Raw genomic sequence first — 22,813 nt, 5'->3', positions numbered from 1 at the left:
GGCTGCAACCACATCACAGCTCAACACTCCCTGTGACCTGCCCTACTCTCCTCCTGTCTTTTACAGCTGATGTTTCCAGGCCCCATTCCCAAGAAACTCCTCGCACACAAATCCTCTGTTTCTGAGGAACTCAATCCATAAAAATGGAAGGTTTTACATTTAAGTATGTTTTTGTTGAGGGTAGATTTATCAGCGTTTCAAAGGCTTTTGCAGCCCAAAACAGGTCAATTGAAAGCCCACCCTCCTCAGCCTCTAGAATAGCCTACAGGAATGAGAACAGCTATTTCCCAGCACTGTGGCCTCCCAGCATGTGTGTGGGGCTTCTGCGAAATGAACATTTTCAGTGTTGTGGAATGTTTCCTTCTGATTTTAAACTCTCTTAAAACTGTCAGGTAGGGACTTCCTTGGCAGTCCAGTGGTTAAGACTCTGTGCTTCGGACGTCCCTGACGGCGCAGTGGTTAAGAATCCGCCTGCCAATGCAGGGGACATGGGTTCGAGCCCTGGTCCGGGAAGATCCCACATGCCACAGAGCAACTAAGCCCGTTGCACAACTATTGAGCCTGCACCCTAGAGCCCGCAAGCCACAAATACTGAGCCCATACGTCACAGCTACTGAAGCCCATGCACCTAGAGCCTGTGCTCTGCAACAAGAGAAGCCACCGCAATGAGAAGTCCACGCACCTCAGCGAAGAGTAGCCCCGCTCACCGCAACTGGAGAAAGCCCACGCTCAGCAACGAAGACCCAACACAGCCAAAAAATAAATTAAAAAAAAAAAAAAAAGACTGAGCTTCTGATGCAGGGGGCGCGGGTTCAATCCTTGGTCGGGGAACTAGGATCCCACATGCAGCATGGCCAAAAAAAAAAAAAAGAAAAGAAAACTGCCAGGTAGAGAATTTTGGTGAACGTCATCAAAAAGTCTTACTGCCTATGATGTTTAAATCAGTATCGATGTAATTTCATTTTATAAAGATAGCTGGTTTTTGTATTTTTATATTTTATTCAAGTGAATGTATCAGCTATTCATAAAAATTAAATTTTCTAAAATCATTATATTAAAAAAAATACAACTAAGTATTCACTGAAGCTTCATCTGTAATTGCGAAATATTGGAATCACCCTAACTACCCATGCAGCAGGATCTTTGGATAAACTCCAGGATCTCCCCACAATGGGGTTGCCTGCAGCCGTAAGAAAGAATTAAGATCTCTTTCGTTAGGAAAGAAAGCAAAGTGCAGAAGAGCATATCTAGTATGTTACCTTTTGTATAAGAAAAAAGAGGAAATAAGAAAATTTGCATGTGTCTGCTCATTTGTGCAACAAGAAAAAAAGGGAAGATAAGCCAGAAACTGAAGGGATAGTTACTAGGAGTGCGGGTGGGGATGGAATGGAAAGACTGAAGAAATGGGATGGAAGCAGAGATGTTTCTCTGAGCCGATTTTTGGAGACTTGTGAATGTTTTACATTCACAAATAAAAGAGAATAAATAAAGTAAACAAGGATGACAAACACATGAACCAGTTTTTCAAATGTATAACATTTGGACTACATACCCTCAGGCTGAAGACAAAGGGAAAGCTAAACAAATGCGCAACTCTAGCTTGTAGGTTTCTGGAGGCATAAGTTACCAATTCTGGAACTCTTGCCTGTGCAAGTAAGTAAATAACATTGTGGATAATGGGAGCCAGATTTTTCACTAGTAGAGAAAGATAGAGTTATAAATATGGAAAGGAGGAGGGATAGAATGCACCCTGTGGTTTCAGATTTAAAACTAAAACTTAGTGTAAACTCATGGTTTTTAATGTACATAGAGATATATGTAAATATATGTATCTCTATATATATCTGTGTGTATATACATATGCACACTATATATATTTATATATATACATACATACACACCTGTATGTATGTGTGTATGTGTATACATACATCTCTTTCCCAGTTTTTTCTCCTGAGAAGGCATAGAAGCAATGAGATCAGAGTAGCAGTGAGCACACCTGGACCCAGATCTTGGTTTCTAAATACCATTGTCCACTAAAAAGAACAGGTCTTCTTGTCCTTGGAGGAATGACTGATTCCAGAGCTGGAATAAGGAAAGTACTTAGATGCACTCTGAGAATCCTGTTGTGATAGAAAATAAGGAAATGCTCAAAGGAAGATGGGGACATGTAAAAAGGATACAGAAGCCAGTTCAAAGGTGTACCCACTAGCCAAATCTGGGACAATATGTACATCAAAATAAATAATGGCAATAAAGAATTATAACCCATTAAGTAAAATAAGAATTTATTTTTAATTTAAGAACTTATGAATCCACAATGATTCAGTTAAGTAATTAAGTGGAGAAGAAGGGAAAGTTCTTTCTTAGTAATAAAGGTAAAAAGAATGATGGAATTAGAAAATCACCATTTGGCAATCATCTAATAATAAATAATAAGTGATTCAGGCATGAATCAACAATACTTGTTAAAATTGGGGGGTGAATGAGAAGAAACAGAATTTTTTACACAATCTCAAACTGTGGCCCTACAAAGATACTTATTTCAATGTGGGAAAAAAGTTACTTTTGTCAAAGATAAACAAAGTCACACATTAGGTAAGGGAGGTAACAGAGTGGGGACTCCAGGAGAGTACAGGAAGTGAAAGATTACAAAAGGCCGGTAAGAGGGTTGGCCAGTGTCAAAGTGATTAGGCCATCCTTGTCTGCTAACTGGCACTACTGAAGTTAGATTTCTCTCCTCCCTCAGAGATTGGAAGACAGAGGCCCCAGCCTAGCTCATGATGACTTTTCAAGGGGATGACTTTCAGCTCCTTGAGAAGGACACTCCTGGGTTGTAGGAGATACAAATACATCTTAAAGGGAAAGAAGAAGTTCTTAACAATTGTAGGGTTTTTAAATAAATGCTCTAAGAACAGGGAGGTCAAGAGCCTAGCTTCAGGTGTTGGCTGGAACAAATGGTAAATTCTTGTGTCAGCCTTGAGTTTTCCTGGCACTCAAGGGGGCTGGGTCATCCCAGGGACATGTGGAGCCTTAGGCTGAGATTGGGCAAAACCTCTTAGTGTGAGGGGTTTGTCCAGGGAGGGTGGGCTGAGAGTTCTTGCAGTTCTCACTTTACGGTATAGAAACCAGCAGACACCATGTTAACAGCACAGGTTTATCCCCAGGTATGGGACAGACTGACATTACGGATGGTGCTCTAAAGACACCACTTCTCTGAGATTCCCACCCAAAGAGTATCATCAGTTATAATCTGTGGAAACTTTGGATAAACCCCAATAGGTAGATTTCTACAAAATAACTGACCTATGATCATGAAAGACCAAGAAAGATCCATGAACTCATGAACTCTTCCAGACTAAAGGAGACTGAAGACTCTTGACAGCTGAACAAACATGTAATCCTGGAGTCCATAAAAACAGTATTGGGGACTTCTCTGATGGCGCAGTGGTTAAGAATCCACCTACCAATGCAGGCGACACAGGTTCGAGCCCTGGTCCAGGAAGATCCCACATGCCGTGGAGCAACTAAGCCCATGTGCCACAACTACTGAAGCCCACGTGCCTGGAGCTCATGCTCTGCAACAAGAGAAGCCACCACAATGAGAAGCCTGCACACCGCAACAAGAAGTAGCCCCTGCTCGCCGCAACTAGAGAAAGCCAGTGCGCAGCAAAAAAGACCCAATGCAGCCAAAAAATAAAATATAAATAAATTAATTAAAAACAAACAGTATTGGGACAATTGGCAGTATCTGGCTAAGGTCTATTGATTAGATAATGGTATTATCTTTTAAAAATTGAGACATAACTGACATATAACATTATATTAGTTTCAGGTGTAACAACATAATGATTCAATATTTGTGTATATTGATAATAGTATTGTCTTAATATTAATTTCCTGATTTTGCTAATTGTACTGTAGCTATATAAGAGAATGTTCATACACACTGAAGTATTGATGAGCAAAGATGTATTTTGTCTGCAAATTACCCTCAAATGGCTCAGAAAGATAATGTGTGTGTGTGTGTTTGTGTGTGTCTGTGTGTATGGAGAAAAAGAGAGAGACGAGACAGATCAAATACAGCATTAAAACAATAGAAACTTGGGTTAAGGCTATATTGCAATTCTTCGTATTCTTTTTTTTTCTTTTTTATGTATTTATATATTTATTTATTTATTTTTGGCTGTGTTGGGTATTCGTTGCTGCGTGAAGGCTTTTCTCTAGTTGCAGCAAGCGGGGACTACTCTTCGTTGCGGTGCATGGGCTTTTCATTGCGGTGGCTTCTCTTGTTGCGGAGCATGGGCTCTAGGCACGCAGGCTTCAGTAGTTGTGGCTCGCGGGCTTAGTTGCTCGGCAGCATGTGGGATCTCCCCAGACCAGGACTCAAACCTGTGTCCCCTGCATTGGCAGGTGGATTCTTAACCACTGTGCCACCAGGGAAGTCCCCTTTGTATTCTTCTTGCAAACTTTCTTTAAGTATGAAATTATGTTTTAAAAAAATTGGGGGGGAAAAATGCAAGCCCAATCTGACATCATAAGCAAATTAATTCCAAGTGGATTAAAGATGTCAGTGTGAAAGTTATCAAGCTTTTACAATAAGGTAATGTAGGAGAATATCTTGATGACCTGAGGGTAGGAAAGAATTTCTTAAACAAGATGGGAAAAGAGTTAACCATAATGTAAAACATGGATTAATGTCTTATAGTAAAATTAAGAGCTCCTGTACCAAAAGCCACCATGTGGACCCTGCGGACACTAGCCTCCGGTCAGAGGGAGTCCCTCCCCAAGCTGGCTTTGGACAGTGGCCAAGGGAGAAGTGCTGTGGCCACAGTGGTGGGTGACTCTTACTTGTGCCACAAACCCAGCCGTTCCATGGTGTGATGGGCCACTGCTGTGAATGTTTGGTCCCACAGAACCAGCTCATGTGACAGGCTGATCTGGCCACATAGTCACTTGGTGCCCCAATGTCCCAAGGTCCCATGGTCAAGTTTAGCTTCATTTTTGGAACAGTGTTCAGTCACTGGGTAAGGCACAGCTTTGCTCCAGGACCCTGAGGGTGTGCACTAGGACTCCTACTGGGACTTGCCGGAAACACCTCACATCTCTGTCTACTTCTAGTACCAGGGGACCTGCTGGACCTTGTGGACTGAGCAGGAGTTTGCTTGCCCTGCAGCTTGGCCCTGCTGCAAAGCCCTTTACTTCCTCTGGGTCCTCTTCACAGCTGACAGCCTTCTGTGCCACCTGATAAATGTGTCTTGGCAGTGTCCCCAAGTGTGGAATATGCTGCATCCAAAACCCAAGTCTTGTCTTCCTTTTATCGTGGTGGGAGGTGCAAAGTGCAATAGCCTGTATTTAATTCCGAGGGATGTCTGACATGCCGCTGCCTAGTGACCTCACCGAGGGGACAAGCCCGTGACCCTCCAGAGGGCCTGTGTCTTAACAAAGCCTCGATGTGCTCAACACTTCCTGCTCATCAGGCCAATTCACACCACATCATCAATATGATAACTCAAGACTCAAGCTTCCAAGAATCCCTTGTCAGAGGAGTCACACAGGATTCGCTTAATTCCCCCAGCAATGAGTTGTGACAATACGTGTGAAATGTTGTCATCCGGGGAAGCTCATAAGAGACTCAGCACCCAGGGTTCTTACTGGCAGCTGGTCACCTAAGTACCCTCTGCTGACATGAACTAAAATTCAAGTCCCAAAAGGAAAGCAGTTGTTCAACGTAAACCCAAACAGGTTGGCACAGTGAGCTATTTTTATCAGTTAGTAGTGGGAACGCTCCCAAAATCGAAGTTCCCAGACACCAGCCAAGGGCCAGCCTTGCAAGCAGGTTGCAAGGGCATTAGTCTCAGGACTGTTGTGTTTGCTGTGTTTTGTACACTGCCAACTGCCTCATATGACCATTCTAACGATACATCCAGAAACCAGGGAAATGACCCAGAGGTCTTGGACCCAGTGGGTTCCTGTGAAATGGACCTGGGCTAGGACTCTATTTGGAGGGCCTGGAACACGCTTGGATTGTCACCTGACCCCCACAGTACACCCCTGCACTAAGAATGGAGCCAGTGATGGTGCTTTGGGTCCCTAGGTGTCAGTGTTAAATCAATTCTCTATCCCACAGTCCTCAAAGACCCGAGAGTATGTATTGCTCTTTCCCTAGGGAATGCCATTTACCAAGGCAACAAGGGATGCACTGGTGAGGGGGCAGGAACATTGCTCAAAAGCCCATAGTGGCCATCCTCTGCAGTCTGGGATGGATGATAGGAAATGCCATTATAGAACTGGGTACCATGGGAAAGATGGAAATGATAACAATCAGAAATAATAGAGGCTAGATGGCAGCACAGAACTGTCAGAAACAAAGTGTCAGTGATGACCATGATGGTCACAGCAAGATCAGGATGCTGGGATATGGAGGGACGGCTCACAGAACGATGTTCCTAGGGATGGGAGAGATGGGCAGTCGACAGGGTGGACTGTTAAACAGCTGCAGCCAAGAGAGGTGGGTAAGCAGAAAGCCAAGTTAGCCGCCCCGGGAAAATTCATGATCCGTTGTCCCACTTCCAGACCTGAATCACTTCTCAGACCCAGAACCTACTGACTGAAGTCAAGGCCAGGGCCCTCGTAAAAACTTTGCAATGCATGGCCAGTGTTTCCTCCATCCGCCCCTAAAGGGATCTGCCTGATTTACCCAGGTCAGTGTTCTTGCTAACAAGGTAGGAGAGTTTTAGTTTTTTTAGTTTTTTTTTTTTTTGAGGTATAAATGACTCAATATATTATATTAGTTTCAGGTGTCCAACATAGTGATTCAATATCTTTAAACATTACAAGTGATCACCACGCGAGAGTTCTTTATATATTCTGGATACAGGTGCTTTATCAAACATATGTTTGCAAATATTTTCTCTAAGTCTATGGCTTATCTTTTTATTCTAGTGTCAACTACAAATTGGCACTTGCCATGGGCACTTGCCATCTACTTCTACAAATCAGTTAAATCAGTTGCCACTGCAGCTGCTGACCTTCAACACACCCTGAAAGAATTCAGGGTGGAGGGGCGTCCCTGGTGGCCCAGTGGTTAAGAATCTGCCTGCCAATGCTGAGGACAGAGGTTGGAGCCCCGGTCCGGGAAGATCCCACATGTCACGGAGCAACTAAGCCCGTGCACCACAACTACTGAGCCTGCGCTCTAGAGCCCGTGAGCCACAACTACTGAAGCCTGCGCGCCTAGAGTCTGTGCTCTGCGACAAGAAAAGCCACCGCAATGAGAAGCCCATGCACCACAACGAAGAGTAGTCCCCCACTCGCCACAACTAGAGAAAGCCTGTGCTCAGCAACGAAGACCCAACGCAGCCAAAAATAAATAAATAAAAGAATTCAGGGTGGAGATCAGGAATGAGGCACTCTCTGCTCTGGAAAAACTGGCAGATCAGGTCTTCAGATATAGTTGGATAGTTTCAGGACCTGACTTTATGAGCCCAATTCTTGCATCCCCTCATATCTAGAAAAGCACTAAATTCCTTCATGGTGACGTCTGCTCCTCATGACTAGCAGTAAGCCTCACAAGACCTTCTGCAAAAAAAAAGTGCTTGATTGCATGTACTCCCCCTTCACCAAAATCACATATATATTGAGCTTCCTCCCCTACCTACATTTTTTTAATATATTATTTTTAAAATTAATTTATTTTATTTTATTTATTTTTGGCTCTGTTGCTATGCGTGGGCTTTCCCTAGTTGCGGTGAGTGGAGGCTACTTTTCGTTGTGGTGTGCGGGCTTCTCATTGCTGTGGCTTCTCTTGTTGTGGAGCACAGGCTCTAGGCGTGTGGGCTCAGTAGTTGTGGCACGCGGGCTCTAGAGCCCAGGCTCCGTGGCATGTGGGATCTTCCCGGACCACGGCTTGAACCCATGTCCCCTGCATTGGCAGGTGGATTCGTAACCACTGTGCCACCAGGGAAACCCCCTCCCCTACCTCTCTGGAGCAGTTTCTCAGAGCTATCCAAAATGCTGTCTCCAGGGCTATAGTCCTCATTTTGCCCCAAATAAAACTTAACTTGCAACTCTCACATTGTGCATTTTTAGAAACTATTTATTTATTTGGTTGTGCCAGGTCTTAGTTGCAGCAGGCTGGCTCCTTAGTTGCAGTATGTGGCTCCTTAGTTGCGGCAGGTAGTCTCCTTAGTTGTGGCATGCAAACTCTTAGTTGCAGAATGTGTGTGGGATCTAGTTCCCTGACCAGGGATCGAACTCAGGCTCCCTGCATTGGGAGCGTGGAATCTTATCCACTGCGCCACCAGGGAAGTCCCTGTGCATTTTTTTTTAAGTCAGCACTAGTAGTATGTTTGGATGAGCAAAAGTTTTAAAGTTTGATGAAGTCCAATTTATTTTTTCTTTTATGGATCACTGGAGCCAAGGTCACAAAGACTTTCTCCCGTGTTTTCTTCCAGAAGCTTTTATAGTTTTATGTTTTACACTTAAGTCTATGATCCATTTTGAGGTACTTTTCGGATATGTGTGAGGTATGGATGCAATTTCATTTTTGCACATTTGTATGTCCCTGTGTCCCAGTGAAACCATGTAACCATTCGAGACTGGGACTCGAACCCAGCCAAAGCCCATACTGGGACTTGAACCCACAGTCTTTTAACTGAGATCACACCTGGTCTCAAGACTTAATGAAGCTCAGGTTCTTGATGTCTCGTCACAGAAAGAGCTCAGTTAGAGACAAAGTGATAGGTAAGAAGTGGATTTATTTAGAGAGAAACACTCTCCACAGTCAGAGTGTGGGCCATCTCAGAAGGTGAGAGAGGCACCAGGGCATGAGGCTGTCAGTTTTTATGGGCTGGGTAATTTCACAGGCAAATTAGTGGGAGGAGTATTCCAGCTATTTTGGGGAAGGGATGAGGATTTCCAGGAACTGGGCCACTGCCCACTTTTTTTTTTCTTAAATTTGTTTTATTTATTATTTTTGGCTGTGTTGGGTCTTTGTTGCTGCGCGCGGGCTTTAGTTGGGGAGAGCGGGGGCTACTCTTTGTTGCGATGCGCAGGCTTCTCATTGCAGTGGCTTCTCTTGTTGCGGAGCACGGGCTCTAGGCACGCGGGCTTCAGTAGTTGTGGCACATGGTCTTAGTTGCTCCGCGGCATGGGGGAATCTTCCCAGAGCAGGGCTCGAACCTGTGTCCCCTGCATTGGCAGGTAGATTCCTAACCACTGCACCACCAGGGAAGCCCCTCACTGCCCACTTTTTGACCCTTATGGTCTGCCTCAGAACTGTCATGGCACCTGTTGGTGTGTCATTTAGCTTGCTGATGTGTTGCAATGAATGTATACTGAGGCTCAAGGTCTAGTGGAAGTTGATTCGTCCTCCATCTTGGACCTATTCGGTTCTAACCAGTGTATGTTGTGTCCTCGGGCTATGTCATTCTTTTAAACGTTGTGCCCTACCCTCTTCCCTCCCGTTTCACTAGCAGCACTTGTAGAAAAGTCTAGACATCTTGCATTACATTGTCTTTCAGTTTTGTCACAAATTGTCCCTAGATGTGCGAGCTTATTTCTAGACTCTGTTAGATTCCACTAGTTTGTCTAATTTTTTGTCATAGTAAAATTGAACGGGGCCCTGTGGGCTCCCAGGCACATAGGACTTTTTGTCCTGTTTCTTGTAGGCAAGGCTCCAGCCTCCATGATCTTCCCTAAGTTCCAGGGGCAGATTTGAACAGTTGCTAATCAAGGGAGGAGCAGCCAATAAACCACCTGAAGCAAGATTAAAGGGACCAAAGAAGCTCAACAAGATTAGGAGACCTGGACCACCTGAGACCCTGCACACACCCTAATCTTGCCAGCAACCCCACCCTTAGGGAGTATGGTTATAAAACTCCTCATCAGGGCTTCCCTGGTGGAGCAGTGATTAAGAATCTGCCTGCCAGAAAACCTAAATAGACATTTCTCCAAAGAAGATATACAGATAGCCAACAAACACATGAAAGAATGCTCAGCATCACTAATCATTAGAGAAATGCAAATCAAAACTACAATGAGGTATCACCTCACACTGGTCAGAATGGCCCTCATCAAAAAATCTACAGACAATAAATGCTGGAGAGGGTGTGGAGAAAAGGGAACACTCTTGCACTGTTGGTGGGAATGTAAATTGATACAACCACTATGGAGAACAGTATGGAGGTTCCTTAAAAAACTAAAAATAGAACTACCATGCGGCCCAGGAATCCCGCTACTGGGCATATACCCTGAGAAAACCATAATTCAAAAAGAGTCATGTGTTCATTGCAGCTCTATTTACAATAGTCAGGACATGGAAGCAACCTAAGTGTCCATCGACAGACAAATGGATAAAGAAGATGTGGCACATATATACAATGGAATATTACTCAGCCATAAAAAGAAATGAAATTGAGTTATTTGTAGTGAGGTGGATGGACCTAGAGTCTGTCATACAGAGTGAAGTAAGTCAGAAAGAGAAAAACAAATACCGTATGCTAACACATATATATGGAATCTAAAAAAAAGTGATTCTGATGAACCTAGGGGCAGGACAGGAATAAAGATGCAGACGTAGAGAATGGACTTGAGGACACGGGGAGGGGGAGGGGTAAGCTGGGACGAAGTGAGAGAGTGGCATGGACATATATACACTACCAAAGGTAAAATAGATAGCTAGTGGGAAGCAGCCAAATAGCACAGGGAGATCAGCTCGGTGCTTTGTGACCACCTAGAGGGGTGGGATAGGGAGGGTGGGAGGGAGACGCAAGAGGGAGGACATATGGGGATATATGTATATGTATAGCTGATTCACTTTGTTATAACACACCATTGTAAAGAAATTATACTCCAATAAAGATGTTAAAAAAAAAAAAGGATCTGCCTGCCAGTGTAGGGGACACGGGTTCGAGCCCTGCTCCAGGAGGATCCCACATGCCATGGAGCAACTAAGCCCGTGCGCCACAACTACCGAGCCTGCGCTCTAGAGCGCGCAAGCCACAACTACTGAGCCCGTGTGCCACAACTACTGAAGCCTGCGCACCTAGAGTCCATCCTCTGCAACAAGAGAAGCCACTGCAATGAGAACCCCGCGCACCACAAAGAAGAGTAGCCCCCATTCTCCGCAACTAGAGAAAGCCTGCGCACAGCAACGAGGACCCAACGCAGCCAAAAATTAATTAACTAATTTTAAAAAACAAAAAAACCCCAACAACTCCTCATCGAATCTTCCTGGGTGGGGACACATAGTTTTTGGAGGCAGGAGCCTGCTTTGTCCTCCTTTGCCTGGCAAAGTAATAAAGCTATCCTTTTCTACTTCACCCAAAACTGTGCCTCTGAGATTCGGTTCGGCACCGGTGTACAGAGAAGTTTTCGGCATCGATACCGTTCTGATTACTGTAGCTTTATACTAAAGTCTTGTTGTGCTAAGTGTTGCTGTGCTGAGGGGTCTCATTCACTAAGTCTTTTTATGTTTCCTTGCTGGGTGCACATCAGGGATGCTGCTTTGTCCAAGGAGTAGCTAATGCTCAGAGGAGGGGGAGATGAAGAGGAAGATAGGAGAGGCAGGAAGAGGAGGAAGAGCAGAAGGAAGAGGAAATTTCCAGTTGATGAGTCAGGGTGAGGAGGAGAGTTAGGAGACTGCAGAGTGGGATCCCTCAGGCTCCTTAGCACCCAGCATGGAGCCTGGGACCTATGGCTGCAAAGAGCAGAGATTTGCTGGTCAGTCAGAAGAGCTTTCTGTGGAAGATGTCTGTGTCTACTGTTGTCACCCTGTACAAATTAGAGGTTCCTCCAAGAGAAGATTTATTGTCGTAGTTAAGAGCATGAGCCATGGCAGTCACTGGATCTCAACTCATCCATCAAGAACCAGGCACCTACTAAGTGCCTGAAGCCAAATCCAGCCTCTGTACCCCAACACCAAATTAAATCTTGGAGACAGAGTTTTGGATGAAGTAGAAAAGAATAGCTTTATTGTTTTGCCAGACAATTGGTGCCACAGCGGGCTAATGCCCTCAAAACTGTATGTCCCAACTTGGAGAGGGTAGTGAGAAGTTTAATAGTAATGGTTCAAAGAGGGCGTGGTGTGATCTTCTCATGGATATTCTTCTGACTGGTTGGTGGTGAGGTAAGTAGGAGTCAGCATCATCAACCTTCACGTCCAACTGGTCTGGGGTCTCTGTGCTTGTGGACAGCATACCATCATTTTAATTGATAACTTCTCCCACCTGGAGGGGGTTTCGGATTCTGCAAAACAGCTCAAAGTTATTGTTGCTTGTAGCCGTTGATGGGGAGCCAGGACCTTGCCCCAAGGCTGCACTATTGTTTCTCTTGACTGTTTTCTCCCTGATCTTGCATCCCCTCCCTTCCCTAATTAACAACTGCTTGAATCTGCCCATTGGAACTCAGGGAAGGTCATGGAGGTTGAATGAAGGCTATTTCCTGATATCAAAGAAATGGGGGACACAGAAAGGCTTTGTGCCCAGGAGCCCCACAGGTCCCTGCTTGATATCATGCTGAGGGCACCCAGTGCTGAGCAGGACAGACATAGCCCCCCACCCCAAACTGCCAAGTTGTGGAAGTCCCTGGCTTGCCCCTGGCTTCTCTGGTCCCTGTGACCTTGGGCACAAACTTCTCACCTCTGAGCCTCAGCTATTCCTTCTGCAAAGCAAGGTCCCTGGTGTGTACCCCGCAGGAAGTGTAACATGACCCCTCAGCACAACACACTTAGCAGGGAACTTCTTTTTGTCTCCAAATCTCCTCTATAATGGACCCACATTCTGGGTTTGTCTGGGCTTCTTGTGGTGCCCTCTATCCTGCCTACTTCCAGCACACAGGCAGTTTGATCCAAAAGACCTCGGAGGGGAGGAAGAGAGCTTTCTGTTGCAACACCTCTGGAGGCAATGTGATCACTTGTTATTCCACTATCAGCAAAGCTACGTCTGATGAGGGATTCAGATGATGACAGCCTGTCTCCTCCCTTATAAAGGTCCCTTTCAACCTGCCACCTATTGGTTTCACGAGCTGTTAATGATCTAGATCTATGATGGCATCACAGGCTCACTCCTACTTCATATAGTATCTAGAATTCATCTGTAAAGAAAGAGTTTTCTCTCATCTATTCTTTAGTTACCCCAATACTCAGTTTGACAAACAAAGCAAGATAAATGCTCTATTGCGTGTGTATATCTATATGTATGTATTAAAAATTTTTTTGTTTATTATAATGTTTTGACATCTTAAAATCCCTTTCTGGCAGGTGACAGATTGCCCCTTGGGGTAGCCAATTCTTGGAGATAGTGAAACATCAGGGAAGGGGGCAGGGCACAACCTTTAGAAGAATGACATAGCCAAAGGACACAACATACACTGATTAGAACCGAATAGGTCTAAGATGGAGGATGAATCAACTTTCACTAGACCTTGAGCCTCAGTATTCACTAGACCTTGAGCCTCATTGTAACACATCAGCAAGCTCAATGACACACCCCCAGGCGCCATGACAGTTGCAAGGCTGACCATAAAGGTAAAAAAGTAGGCGGTGGCCCAACTTCTGGAAATCCACACCCCTTCCCCAAAATAGCTGGAATACTCCTCCCACTCATTAGGCTATGAAATTACCCACCCCTATAAAAGCTGACAACTCCATATCCTGGTGTCTCTCTTGCCTTCTGAGATATCCCACACTCTGTCTGTGGAATGTGTTTCTCTCTAAATAAATCCACTTCTTACCTATCACTTTGTCTCTCACTGAATTCTTTCTGTGATGAGACATCAAGAACCTGACCTTCATTAAGTCCTGAGACCAGGCGTGTGATCTCAGTTAAAAGACCATGAGTTCAAGTCCCAATCTGAGTTACATGGTTTCAATAGCAAGTTCAGCTGGGTTCTTACCTTTGATATGCAAACTAACCAATCCAGAGAAATAGCCCCTCTATCTGGGCCCCACACCTCAGGAGGCACTATTCTTCTGCCTTAATCATCCCAGGGCCAGGCATCAGGCAGCTAGAGACCACCCCTATAGTTTAGAGCCTGCTAACAGTATCCCAACTAGGCAGTTATAAGCTGTTTACCCTGCCCTGCCTTGCCTTTCCTGTGGGAACCCCAGGACCTAGACTTTTCTCCCTCACTGCTATCTTCTGCCTCCTGACCACTCTGCTGCTTTCCCATGTGGCCGTGTGTGGGGTGCCCTGCCTCCTGTCTCTAGGACCTGTGAGTATAATGAACTTTGTTCTCCTGAGCCTCTCCTGTGGCCACACCTGACTGACCCTCACATAAGTGTACACAAGACAAATGCTTACTTCTTTCTTTGTATTTGTCAATTGTCAGAAGAATAAGTTAGTCCTTTAGCAAGCAACTATCATTACACATTCATGAATGTTTAAATATTCATATATTTGATATCTCAATAAATCAGTCTTTTTTTTAATCGATGCATGCATGCATTGTCCCCTCTATTCTGTTTTTAACAAAAACAACGACAAACCATGGGCTTTAAGCCCAGGACAAACAATAATATCTAGCCAGAATTTGATCACATTGTTTTGTTTTCTATTTATGAAAAATAATACTGATTTTATTCTAAAGGTGATGATATAAAGTTTATATCAAAGATTTAAAGAAAAGTATTAATAATCCTCAACAAATACTAACAAACCAAATCCAGCAGCATACAAAAAGGATTATATATCATGACCAAGTGGGAATTATACCAGGAATGCAAGGTTAGTTTAACATTCAAAAATCAATTGATGTAATACATCACTTTAATACGATAAAGAAAAAAAAACATATGATCATCCCAAAAGATGTAAAATAAGCACTTAACAAAATCCAACACCGTTTTTATGATAAAAACAGACAGTGAACTAGGACTACCTGATAAAAGACATCTACAAAAACCCACAGGTAACATCATACTTAATGGTGCAAAACTGAATCCTTTCCCCCTAAGATCAAGAACAAGATAAGGCTTTTGCAACTTCAGGGTTTTCTAGTTAGGGCAATTAGGCAAGAAAATGAAAACATGCAAAAGGAGGAAGTAAAACTATCTCTATTTGCAGATGACATGATCTTGTATATAGAAAATACTAAGAAATTCATTTAAAAAGCTAATAGAGGGACTTCCTTGGTGGCACAGTGGTTAGGAATATGCCTGCTAATTCAGGGGGCATGTGTTTGAGCCCTGGTCCAGGAAGGTCCCACATCCCACAGAGCAGCTAGGCCCATGTGCCACAACTACTGAGCCCATGTGCCACAACTACTGAAGCCCACGTGCCTAGAGCCCGTGCTCCACAGCAAGAGAAGCCACCGTGATGAGAAGCCTGTGCACCACAATGAAGAGTAGCCCCCGCTTGCTGCAACTAGAGAAAGCCTGCCTGCAGCAGCGAAGACTGAATGCAGTCAAAAATTAATCAATTTTTTTTAAAAAAGCTAATAGAACTAATAAATAAGCTCCTGAAGAATATAAGAGCAACTCACAAAAAATAGTTGTATTTCCATACATTTTGTTGAATAATCTAAAGATGAAATTAAGAAAACCATTTCATTTACAGTAGTATCAAAAAGAATAAAATATTTAGAAATAAATGTAACAAAAGAAATTCAAATCTTATACTCTGAAAACTATGAAACATTGTTGAAAGAAATTAAAGACAATCTGAATAAATGGAAATACATTTCATGTGCACAGATCAGAATATTTAATATGTTGAGATTACAATACTCTCCAAATTAATATACAGATTTAACACAATTCCAATTAAAATCCCAGCTGGCTTCTCTGTAGAAATTGATAAGGTGATCCTAACATTCATAGAGAAATTCAATGACTCCAGAATGGCCCAATGTTGAAAATGAAGATCACATTTGGAGAACTCACACTTCCTGGTTTCAAAACTTGCTAAAAAGCTACACTCAAAACTCTGATGAAAGAAATCCAAGAAGAATTAAATAAATGGAGAGATATTCCATGTCCATGGACAGGAATATTCAATATTGTCAAGATGCCAGTTCTTCCCAACTTGATCAATAGACTCACAGCAATTCCAGTAAAAACTGCTGCAAATTATTTTGTGGACATCAATAATCTGGTTCTAAATTTTACATAGAGAGGCAAAAGGCCCAGATAGCCAACTCAATATTGAAGGAGAGCAGAGTTGGAGGGCTGACACTACCTGACTTCAAGAATCACTATAGGACTTCCCTGGTAATGCAGTGGTTGAGGATCCACCTGCCAATGCAGGGGACACAGGTTTGATCCCTGCTCCGGGAAGATCCCACATGCCACGGAGCAATTAAGCCCGTGTGCCACAACTACTGAGCCTGCACTCAAGAGCCCGCAAGCCACAACTACTAAGCCCATGTGTCACAACTACTGAGACCCGCATGCCTAGAGCCCGTGCTCTGCAACAAGAGAAGCCACTGCAATGAGAAACCCGCGCACGACAACAAAGAGTAGCCCCTGCTTGCCGCAACTAGAGAAAGCCTGCGCACAGCAACGAAGACCAAATGCAACAAAAAATAAATAAATAAAAATAAAAATTTAAAAAATCACTATAAAGCTATAGTAATCAAGACAGTGTAGTATTGGTGAAAGAACAAACTATTTGTCTATCAATGGGACAGAATAGAAAGCTCAGAAATAGACCCACATAAATATAGTCAACTGATCTTTGGACTTGAGGACACGGGGAGTGGGAAGGGTAAGCTGGGATGAAGTGAGAGAGTAGCATTGACATATATACACTACCAAATGTAAAGTAGATAGCTAGTGGGAAGCAGCTGCATAGCACAGGGAGATCAGCTTGGTGCTTTGTGACCACCTAGAGGGGTGGGATAGTGAGGGTGGGAGGGAGACGCAATAGGGAGGGGATTTGGGGATACATGTATACATATAGCTGATTCACTTTGTTATACAGTAGAAACTAACACAACACTGTAAAGCAAATATACTCCAGGGCTTCTCTGGTGGCGCAGTGGTTGAGAGTCCGCCTGCTGATGCAGGGGACACGGGTTCGTGCCCCGGTCTGGGAAGATCCCACATGCCGCAGAGCAGCTGGGCCTGTGAGCCATGGCCGCTGAGCCTGCGCGTCCGGAACCTGTGCTCCGCAACGGGAGAGGCCACAACAGTGACGGGCCTGAGTACCGAAAAATATATATATATATATATATAAACATCTTTATCGGAATTATACTCCAATAAAGATGTTTATATATATATATATATATATATATATATATATATATGTAGTCAACTGATCTTTGGCAAAGAGCAAAGGCAATATAATGGAAAAAATATAGTCTTTTCAACAAATGGTGCTGGAACAAATGGACATCCACATGCAAAAAAATTAATCTAGACACAGACTTTATTTACCTTCTTCACAAATATTAACTCAAAATGAATCATAGATTTAAATGTAAAATGCAAAATTATAAAATTCCTAGAAGATACCTTGGGTATGGTGATGAGTTTTTAGATACAACACCAAAGGCACAATCCATGAAAGAAATAATTGATAATACAGATTTCTTTGAAATTTATCTTCATTAAAATTTGTCCTTGACAGAGCAGAAACTCTGTCAAAGACACTATCAAGAGAATGAGAAGACAAGCCACAGATTGGGAGAAAATATTTGCAAAAGACACATCTGATAAAGGACTATTATCTAAAGTGTACTCTTAAAACTCTTAAAACTCAACAGTAAGAAAACAAACAACTCAATTTAAAAAAACGGTCATATGACCTTAACACACACCTCACCAAAGAAGATATACAGATGGCAAATAAGCATATGAAAAGATGTTCCACATCATATGTCATTAGGGAAATGCAAATTAAAACAAGATACCACGTACATCTACTGAAATGGCAAAATCCAGAATGCTGACATCACCAAATACTGGCAAAGATGTGGAGCAACAGGAGGCCTCATTTATTGCTGGTGGGAATGCAAAATGGTACAGCCACCTTGCAAAACAGCTTGCTAGTTTCTTACAAAACTAAACATGCTCTTACCATACAATCCAGCAATCGTAGTCCTTGGTATTTACCCAAATGAGTTGAGAACTTACATCTAGGCAAAAACCTCCACATAGATGTTTATAGCAGCTTTACTCGTAATTGCTAAAACTTGAAAGCAACGAAGATGTCCTTCAGTAGTGAGTGGATAAATTGTGATACACCCAGATAACGGAATATAATTCAGCACTGAAAAGAAATGAGCTATTAAGTCATGAAAAGACATGGAGGAGCTTTAAATGCATATTACTAAGTGAGAGAAGCCAATATGAAAATGATTCCAATCATATGACATTTTGGAAAAGATAAAGCTGTAGAGCTGGTGAAAAGTTCAATGGTTTCCAGGGAGAGAATAGAGGGAAGGCAGCCAGGCCAACTTGATAGTCAGTCATTTGCTCATTCATCGGTATGTTTCTTTGAGCCTCAACAACATGTGGGACTTGGGGACCAGGCAGAGAGCAGTCATCTCCTCCCAGGTACTCTTGGAAGGGTGGGGAGATAGAAATCCAACAAGGAAAACAGAGAGGGACAGGGCTGCCCGGGAAGGGTGCTCAGGGATCCTGGGGGTGCATAAGGGACCCCAGGTGCCCAAACAGAATCAGGCTGAGGAGGGCTAAGGTCAGAGCCATGAATCTGCAAGGTGATTCTACAGGGTGGAGCATGAGCTGGGAACAAGTGGGTTAAGTCAAGAGCAAGACGTGCCATCATAACAAATGTTATTTCCTTGTGCAGGAAGCTTAGGGTTGTGATAAGAAGCATGGACACACATCACTTCAGTGGCATTCTTGCCCAAATGAATAACCTCAGTCTAATCATGTAAAGAGGGCTTCCCTGGTGGCACAGTGGTTAAGAATCCAGCTGCCAATGCAGGGGACATGGGTTCAAGCCCTGGTCCGGGAAGATCCCACTGCGGAGCAACTGAACCCATGCGCCACAACTACTGAAGCCCACGCCCATATAGCCTGTGCTTCGCAACGAGAAGACACCGCAATGAGAAGCCCACATACCGCAACAAACAGTAGCCCCCTCTCGGCACAACTAGAGAAAGCTTGCACGCAGCAATGAAGACCCAACACAGCCACAAATAAAATAAATAAAATCTTTTTAAAAAGTATAATCATGTAAAGACATCAGAAAATCCAAATTGAGAGTCATCTACAAAATAACTCACATTCTTCATCAGTGTTGAGATTATGAAAGATCACTGAAAGCACACTGAAGACCCATCCAATTGTCTCAGATTGGAGGAGACCAAGGACACATGATCCTGGACCAGAAAAAGGATGTTATGGGACAACATACTGAAATTTGGTTAAGGTCTGTAGATTAATAGTCTTGGATCAATGTTAGTCTCCTGGTTTTAATCACAGTACTGTTTTTATGTAACATGCTAACTTTTTTTTTTAACATCTTTATTGGAGTATAATCGCTTTACAGTGGTGTGTTAGCTTCTGCTTTATAACAAAGTGAATCAGCTATACATATACATATGTCCCCATATCTCCTCCCTCTTGCGTCTCCCTCCCACCCTCCCTATCCCACCCCTCTAGGTGGTCACAAAGCACCCAGCGGCTCTCCCTGTGCTATACGGTTGCTTTCCACTAGCTCTCTGTTTTACTTTTGGTAGTGTATATATGTCCATGCCACTCTCTCACTTCGTCCCAGCTTACCCTTCCCTCTCCCTGTGTCCTCAAGTCCATTCTCTTTAGTTGAGACCTGTGGGATCTAGTTTCCCGACCAGGGATGGAACCCAGACCCCCTGCACTGGAAACACGGAGGCTTAACCACTGGACCACCAGGGAAGTCCCAGTCAATATTTTTTCTATGTGCCCCCTCCTCCTGCACCCTACGCCGCCTTCCCTAGCGAGGGAGTGCTTCGCGCGCTGAGAAGGCCCCCGGAGTGGGTGCGGTGGGAAGGCCATTGATCGCTTCCCTCACCCGCAGACCGAGAGGCCAAGTCAAAGTCAGCGGGGGCCTGGGGTGGTGGTGAAGCCGAGCCCTCCAAGTCCGCGGGGTACGAGGGGTCGAGGGGTCGGCTGGGCAGGGGGCGCTGCCAAAGCCCCTGCCTCCGCCCTTTCCGGCCGGCTCCAGCGACTGCTGTGGGGCCTGGTGGAGTGTGCTGTGGCTGCCTCCTGGGGTCCCCAGGGGACTGCGCGGCGCCGCGTCCCCTGCCGCTCTCGTTACCGCTGACACGGCCAAGAGGCGGCGCACCGTACCCGCCGTCAAGGCGGCGGTGCGGTACATTGGAGGGCTCCGGCTGCCTGGCTTTTGTACTATTTTTTAAAAACAACTTTATTGAGGTATAATTTACATACCATAACATATGCCCATCTTAAGTATAAAATTCAACGATTTTTGGTGAATTTACAGAGTTGTGCAAAGTTCACCACAATTCAGTTTTAGTACATTTTCATCATTCCAGTAATGCTCCCGGCCCCTGGCCACCAGTGATCTGTTTTCTGTCTCTATGGATTTGTCTTTTCTGGACATTTCATATAAAGGGAATCGAACGATATGTGTTTTGTGTCTGCCACAACTTTGAGTAATGTTTTAGAGGTCTTTGTACTATTTTAGTGGCACAATTGGTGAAACTTCAGTAAGATCTGTAAAATGGCTGATAGTATTGTATCAATGTTAATTTCTGAGTTTACATAATTGAATTATAATTATATAAGATGTTAACATTAGAGGAAGCTGGGTGATGGGAAATGTGTGCTATTTGTGCAAAAATTTTGTAAGTAAAACAATTTCAAAATAAACCTCTTTTTTTTTTAATTTAAGCTTAGGGTGTGAGTTGTGTACTGCTTATGATTGTCTATGGTACTGAGATTGTGGTTTCTTTTCTTTTTAAAATTTTTTTCTTAATTTTTAAAAATTAAAAAACTTTTTTATACAGCAGGTTCTTATTAGTCATCCATTTTATACACATCAGTGTATACATGTCAATCCCAATCGCACAATTCATCACACCCCCACCCCCACCCCCTCGCCACTTTCCCCCCTTGGTGTCCACACGTTTGTTCTCTACATCTGTGCCTCAATTTCTGCCCTGCAAACCGGTTCATCTGTACCATTTTTCTAGGTTCCACATATATGCGTTAATATACGATATGTTTTTCTCTTTCTGACTTACTTCACTCTGTAGGACAGTCCCTAGATCCATCCACGTCTCAAAAAATGACCCAATTTCGTTCCTTTTTATGGCTGAGTAATATACCATTGTATATATGCACCACATCTTCTTTATCCATTCGTCTGTTGATGGGCATTTAGGTTGCTTCCATGACCTGGCTATTGTAAATAGTGCTGCAATGAACATTGGGTTGCATGTGTCTTTTTGAATTATGGTTTTCTCCTGGTATATGCCCAGTAGTGGGATTGCTGGGTCATATGGTAATTCTATTTTTAGTTTTTTAAGGAACCTCCATACTGTTCTCCATAGTGGCTGTATCAATTTACATTCTCACCAACAGTGCAAGAGGGTTCCCTTTTTTCCACACCCTCTCCAGCATTTGTTGTTTGTAGATTTTGTGATGATGCCCATTCTAACTGGTGTGAGGTGATACCTCATTGTAGTTTTGATTTGCATTTCTCAATAATTAGTGATGTTGAGCAGCTTTTCACGTGCTTCTTGGCCATCTGTATGTCTTCTTTGGAGAAATGTCTATTTAGGTCTTCTGCCCATTTTTGGATTGGGTTGTTTGTTTCTTTAATATTGAGCTGCATGAGCTGTTTATATATTTTGGAGATTAATCCTTTGTCCATTGATTCGTTTGCAAATATTTTCTCCCATTCTGAGGGTTGTCTTTTCGTCTTGCTTATGGTTTCCTTTGTTGTGCAAAAGCTTTGAAGTTTCATTAGGTCCCATTTGTTTATTTTTATTTCCATTACTCTAGGAGGTGGATCAAAAAAGATCTTGCTGTGATTTATGTCAAAGAGTGTTCTGCCTATGTTTTCCTCTAAGAGTTTTATAGTGTCTGGTCTTACATTTAGGTTTCTAATCCATTTTGAGTTTATTTTTGTGTGTGGTGTTAAGGAGTGTTCTAATTTCATTCTTTTACATGTAGCTGTCCAGTTTTCCCAGCACCACTTCTTGAAGAGACTGTCTTTTCTGCATTGTATATCTTTGCCTCCTTTGTCATAGATTAGTTGACCATAGGTGCATGGGTTTATCTCTGGGCTTTCTATCTTGCTTCATTGATCTATGTTTCTGTTTTTGTGCCAGTACTGTATTGCCTTGATTACTGTAGCTTTGTAGTATAGTCTGAAGTCGGGGAGTCTGATTCCTCCAGCTCCACTTTTTTCCCTCAAGACTGCTTTGGCTATTCAGGGTCTTTTTTGTCTCCATACAAATTTTAAGATTTTTTTGTTCTAGTTCTGTAAAAAAATGCCATTGGTAATTTGATAGGGATTGCATTGAATCTGTAGATTGCTTTGGGTAATATAGTCATTTTCACAATATTGATTCTTCCAACCCAAGAACATGGTATATCTCTCCATCTGCTGGTATCAACTTTAATTTCTTTCATCAGTGTCTTATAGTTTTCTGCATACAGGTCTTTTGTCTCCCTAGGTAGGTTTATTCCTAGGGATTTTATTCTTTTTGTTGCAATGGTAAATGGGAGTGTTTCCTTAATTTCTCTTTCAGATATTTCATCATTAGTATATAAGAATGAAAGAGATTTCTGTGCATTAATTTTATATCCTGCAACTTTACCAAATTCATTGATTAGCCCTAGTAGTTTTCTGGTGGCATCTTTAGGATTCTCTATGTATAGTATCATGTT

The sequence above is a fragment of the Delphinapterus leucas genome, chromosome 3 (assembly GCF_059928025.1).
Source record: "Delphinapterus leucas isolate spDelLeu-1000000601 "Yukka" chromosome 3, BTC_Dleu_Yukka2, whole genome shotgun sequence".
In the NCBI taxonomy this organism is placed as follows: Eukaryota; Metazoa; Chordata; class Mammalia; order Artiodactyla; family Monodontidae; genus Delphinapterus; species Delphinapterus leucas.
The sequence above is the reverse complement of the archived record's forward strand: the minus strand, read 5'-3'. Positions refer to the sequence as shown.